Raw genomic sequence first — 6,002 nt, 5'->3', positions numbered from 1 at the left:
AGATTTATGGTGGTTCAGTAGAAGAAATGGGTTGGGATTGGGTAAGCTCTCTCAGTTCGGGTCGAAACCTGATCTGTTTCACTCAGGACTAGTTTTTAGCCCAAATCTGAACACCAAAAAGACAAGAAAAAGTTGATTATCCACATCTATATTTTCAAGTTTTTTCGTGAAAGTCAAACCGCCACGTGTTATGTTATTACAAGTTCATCACTCTTAGCCACCATAGCCATGGCTTTTCCCAAGCCATTAGAGACGACACCATATATATATACACAATTAAAAACCCCTAGATTTTCTTATCTGCCTCACAACCTCACCCTTGCAACCGCCCCTCCCTCGCTCTCAGTCTCTAGAATCACATATTCACCCACTCTCAATCTCACTCTTACATAATCAAAGCCTCCACTCATCAGCCTCATCTTGTCATCTCCTCAACCTCATATTCGTCGGTATTTTCCTGTTTCTCCTTCTCAAGTCAACCACATTACTCTTATCGTCAATGTTGTTTTGCATCGCACCATTCATCGCCGCTTCCAGCAACGTCGCCGCCTATGAATTGTCGCTGCCTGTAGATTGTCGCGTCTTGGTTGTTTCCTCCTCCATCTCATCTTCTCTGCTCATCTTTTTCTTTTTCTTTTCTATTTTCTTCTTCCAATCTTTCTTCTTATGCAAAGTTTCAATCTTTTCAGTTAATCAAGGATTTGAGACGTTCTCATCTCTTTGGAAGGAAAAGAAAGAAGAATATTTGAGAACAATGAAAATGTTCTATTTTGCATTCTTTTAGTTCTATTTTGTATTTTTGTGAATGTAATATATTTTTATTGTGTATTTAATGTTTATTTTCTTGCCAAATCTAGATCTAGAATGGATAGAAAATAAATCTGATTTAGTTATGGTGTAATCAAATAATATTTTCTCAAGCCTACGAGAGAGGATTGACACCGATAGGGAATGGTTATGGTACCTCGACTGTTAAAAATAGATATTCACTTGCTTGACTGACAAAGAGAAATCTGAGAGAACTTACTCGAAGTGGGTTTCTACTTGCTTGAGAAAAATCCATACGTGTAGCACTCAATCATCGTTTTATCATCCAACATGTTATCTAGTGATTTCATAAAATATGGAATGAATATGTATTGCAAGAGGGTCGGCTCATGATTCAGGCATTCCAATCTTACATGTGTAAGGCAGAAGCTTCCAAAAATGGTTTTCCAAAAATAGGTGATCAAAAGATCGAATCATTATGCGTATCTTGGTGGTCGTTACTTTTGGTGTTATTTCTTTTTGGCTGACTCATCTTCATGTTCTATTGATCAGAAGCATCCAGCAGTGCCGCATTGTCACGTGATCCAAAAAAGGTGGTCCAAGTTGTCAACTGGGTGGCGAAAATACTGCCCAGTTGGTGGGGAGGTACCTACCTTGGGTTTCACACAACCTTCTTAATGAACGTTATGTTTACAATAGAATATGACCAACGCTTTAGAGAAATGATAGTAGTTCTTTGTGGTATGTTTCGAGATTAGAAACCTAGGAACCACTCATCATAAAATAGGCCAAATATGCGGTGGACTGGTGGTAGTGGCTTGAAATAAAATCCGAATCATTTTGATAGAATATGAAACCTTTTTTTATGACATTTTGGTTCCTGAACCAATTTTAAAAATCCTAATCCCCAAATTGACTTCTCTTTCTTCAGACCTTTTGTTTTCTTTTCTTCGTAGCTATTTTGCAGACCTTCTATTCTCTATATTCAAATGGCTAGTAGGAATAACGCAGCTGGGAGCTCAAAAAACCTACGCTTTAATGGAAGCGATGCTCGGAGAACCACAAAAATGGAGCATGTCTTTCTTTATTTAACAGTAATTTCTACTCTAACTCCTTTACCAATTCCATGTACCCCATCTGACATTTCAACCTCTTTTTCAACTTCATCATCAAAAGCTTTTCCTTGCCTTTCATTTTCTGCAATAAGCTTATCCAACTGTACTTCAAGCTTTTGAGACAAGATTTTATAATCAAAATCCTCCTTAATTTTCAACATATTTTCAACTTTTATAGCTTGAAAATAAAATACACAGTAATCTGTCTGCCAAAAAAGCAAACCAAGTCAAATATCAATAATGTTTTTAGTTTCATATAACAGTAATAGTAACATATTAAGAACTTTGATAATAAGTCAATCAGAATCTATGATGAATCGATGATTGAATGAGGAATAAATGATTTCAAATTATTAGAAAAAAACAAATATTAACTAGCCATTAGATAGGATATGCAAATTAAGATAATAATAATAATTTTAACAACAGTAGATAAATGCATTGATAAGAATAAAGGTAGAATCTAAAGTAATCAATTCATTTAAGAGAGGGTTATCTATTTATAAATAAAAAGGATATCAAGTCTAATATCTTCAACAACATTATTAAAACTACAAGTAAAATATAAATTCCTGTATTCTGGGTCCTGGAATGCAACTCAAGGGATGAATATATGCAACTATTAATTTCAGGGACTTCTTTAAGGCTTGAATATAATTTCAAGGACCACTTTGAGACTTAACTCTTAGGAAAATAGTTGCTTTAAATCATTGTTTACCTACTAGCCCATGCCTCTACTTACCTAATTGTTCTTTACATTTCACTACTTTACTTTATTGGTGTAGTTATGTATCTCTTTTTGTTCCAATCGACATCTTTGATTCTAAAATAGAGCCATATACTATACATTCAAAAGAAATGACTATGTTATCTCAAGGTGGTTTTATTTGCGGATGTTTGTGTAGAACAAAGTTGTTCTTCAGAAAGGGTATTAAATTGACTTATCACTAGTGTTAGAAAAAACACAAAAGCCCATCATCATAAGAGAGCATTTGGTTGTTGTCTTTGTCTCTCTGAGATATGGACACGGTGACACATGTTCTCTGTTTGGTTCAATGAGATACAATTTTTAGATAGATATGGAAGGACACAAATAGAGACAAAGACACAAAACTTGTTTCCATCCAAATAGTTGAGTTACTGAGACATAATTTATGAGACACTAATATTTCACACTTTACACTTATTTAATTTTCAAATTTCCAAAATTTTATACTCTCATTCTCCTAAACTTATCTCCCTCCTACTAGCATCTTCCACCTCTCTCCAACTCCTTATTCTATTTTCCGTGGCTCATCATTCCTTCCTCCATCCTCCATCTTTCCTCCGCCACTATCTTCGCCTCCATAACTATTCCTTAACACCCTGTTATCCTAAGCCTTACCTCTAGCCATAAAGCAAAGGATAGCAAAGTGTCACGACAGTTCTAAAGCTTACAATATATAATATATATTCAAGAATTTATATAACTAGAAGCTCGATGAAGGAATAACAGCTCAAAGTCGCATAAAGTGGAATTACAAAATGCGAAGCGTTCATACACGATAACTAAAATGCGTAGGCACAGATAGAACAAGATATAATATATATATATAACCTTGTAGATAACTCCAGGATACACAAGGTAGTACTTAATTTAAACAAGACATATATATAAGTGTGAAATACCAAAAAGAGTTTTGAAGTTTAACTGAATACAACAGAGTTTTGAAGTTTAAAACAACTTATACAACTTATCTCTCAAATCAAGCCTCTAAGGCCATAAAGTCTAAAATAAAAATGTGAGAGAAAGTACTCCAACAAACTAATCAAAATATCATAATAGATCATAAGATCCTCTGCTCCGTCACAATCTCGCAACTCACCGAGGTGGGTTATGACCTGCATCTGAAAAACAACAACAACATATGGTATGAGAACCAGAGGTTCTCAATATGTAACAGTTCCCGATATATAAGATGTAAGGTTTCGGGATACCAAAGGCAATCCTAGAACTTCACACCAATACAAATATTCAAGCTTAGAATAAATAAATAACTCAAACCATAAACAGGGTATTCTATCTTAAGAAATTTCTAACTAACATAGCACTGCTGTCCCACAGCCTTCGCCAGCCTAACCTCCTTGCGATCCCATTGCCACCTCCTACCAAGTCTCCTAAATCCCAGCAGGAAAACACAAGTAATGTAGACAAGTAAAGCACAAGTAGAGTACATGTACAACAAATAGAACAATTAGCAAGTAACATGTGATTCATTTAGGCATAATAGAAATTAAGCAAAGCACACACACATGTAGAAGATGTATATAATGAATGCCTTTTCTATTGGCTCGTGATATCACTTGTTAGTCCATAAATGCCAACCCGACACATCCTCCTGAATGTAGCCTTCCTGCCACACCCAGAGATATAGGCTCTGCACACTCATGCAGTAGGAAAATCTGCCACACCGGAGATATAGGCTCCACACACTCATGTAGTAGGGAGTCTGCTACGCCAATGATATAAGCTCTACACACTCATGCAGCAAGGAAGGAAACAACAAAAACTGTCTCATCATAAATCATTCCTAAGATATAGTGTTGAACACACTCTTGCAGCAGAAAAACTGCCACGCCATGGACATAGACCCTGCACACTCCCATATAATCCAATAATTTCATCATTCCTTTCCAAGTTCTTAACTCATCATAACCATCACTGGTTTCCAACTTCTCAAATTCATCATAAGTATTTCCATTCCTCAAAAATCTCTTCAACCATGTACTTCGCAACTCAGCATTCACCAACATGACTCATCAATAATCATCATCTAACAACATATATATCATCACATTCAACTCATTCAACCTCCATCCAAATCATCATCAAGCATAACATTTATATACAACTAATCATACAATCACATCATTCAAACCTATCTTAAGGTCAACTAGCCTAAGGTTCACGAAACATTACATATTACATAAAGAAAATCGAAACCATACCTTGGCTGATTCCCACGCAACTCAAAACACCAAGCAAAACCACTAAGCATCACTCCAACAAACTCTAAAACTCAATCTAACATCATACAACATATCCCATCAAACCTAGGGTTTACGAAAATAACTAAACACAAGTGTTTAGTGAAATATTACCTTACTCAATGATATTAGGGTTAAAATTCAACAATATTCCAATGCTAGATCACCCCTAAACAAACAAAATCACAAAACTTACTCAAAAACCAAACCTAAAAATGCAGAATTATTAGGGCTGGAAACTGGAGGTTGAGTTTGGAGTTCTTACATACAAATTTTCATTATAAATGATGGGCTCGACAAGAGTTTTGCGTGGTCGCGAACGACTCATCAATCGGAGCTCTGTAGCTCAAGTTATGATCAAAACAAGGTTTGGGTGAATAGTAAAACCCCAAACCCTTCTCTTCTCTCTTCTAACCGTCCCTCTCTCTCTCTCTCTCTCTCTCTCTCTCTCTCTCTCTCTCTCTCTCTCTCTTCTTAAAAATGAGGTTGAATGCCTCTTAGTTAGGGTATTTATATGTTGGACTTGGGCCCGGTCCAACCCGCTAACTATTTTTGGTCCGTTTGTCCCATTTTGGGCCAAAATCTTTAAGATTAGTGCCCGATTTTCGATTCTAAATTATTTTTGTTCTTTCAAAACAATAAATTCAATTTTTCAAAATTTTATTTTTTAAAATACATGGTACCGGACAGACTAGAGCTGGTACTAGTACGTATTTTTATAAAAAGTTTTCCACGAAAGATATATTTTCCCACTCAGAAAAATGAATTGAATTTAAAATTTACCTTTTTATTTTCAAAATATCGTTTCTATATTTTCAAATCTTTTTCGGGTAGTATAAAATTATTTTATTAAAACGGTTATTCTGGTTCTTACAGTTCCCTCCGAAACCGCCAGTGCCACCACCGCTGTCATGTCCTCCTCTCTTTGTCCTCCCCTTCACTCTCTACCGTCCACTGCCGCCTTTCTTCCTTTTCCTCTTCTCGTTGCCCTCTCTCCTACTCTTCCTCTTCGCCCATCGTATTTTGATTACCCTCTCTTCTCGATGATTTCAAAGAGTTGAGTGTGGGGTACTACAAGCATCTGCCACTTCG

The sequence above is a fragment of the Arachis hypogaea genome, unplaced genomic scaffold (assembly GCF_003086295.3).
Source record: "Arachis hypogaea cultivar Tifrunner unplaced genomic scaffold, arahy.Tifrunner.gnm2.J5K5 arahy.Tifrunner.gnm2.scaffold_55, whole genome shotgun sequence".
NCBI lineage: Eukaryota > Viridiplantae > Streptophyta > Magnoliopsida > Fabales > Fabaceae > Arachis > Arachis hypogaea.
This window is presented reverse-complemented; position numbering follows the sequence as displayed.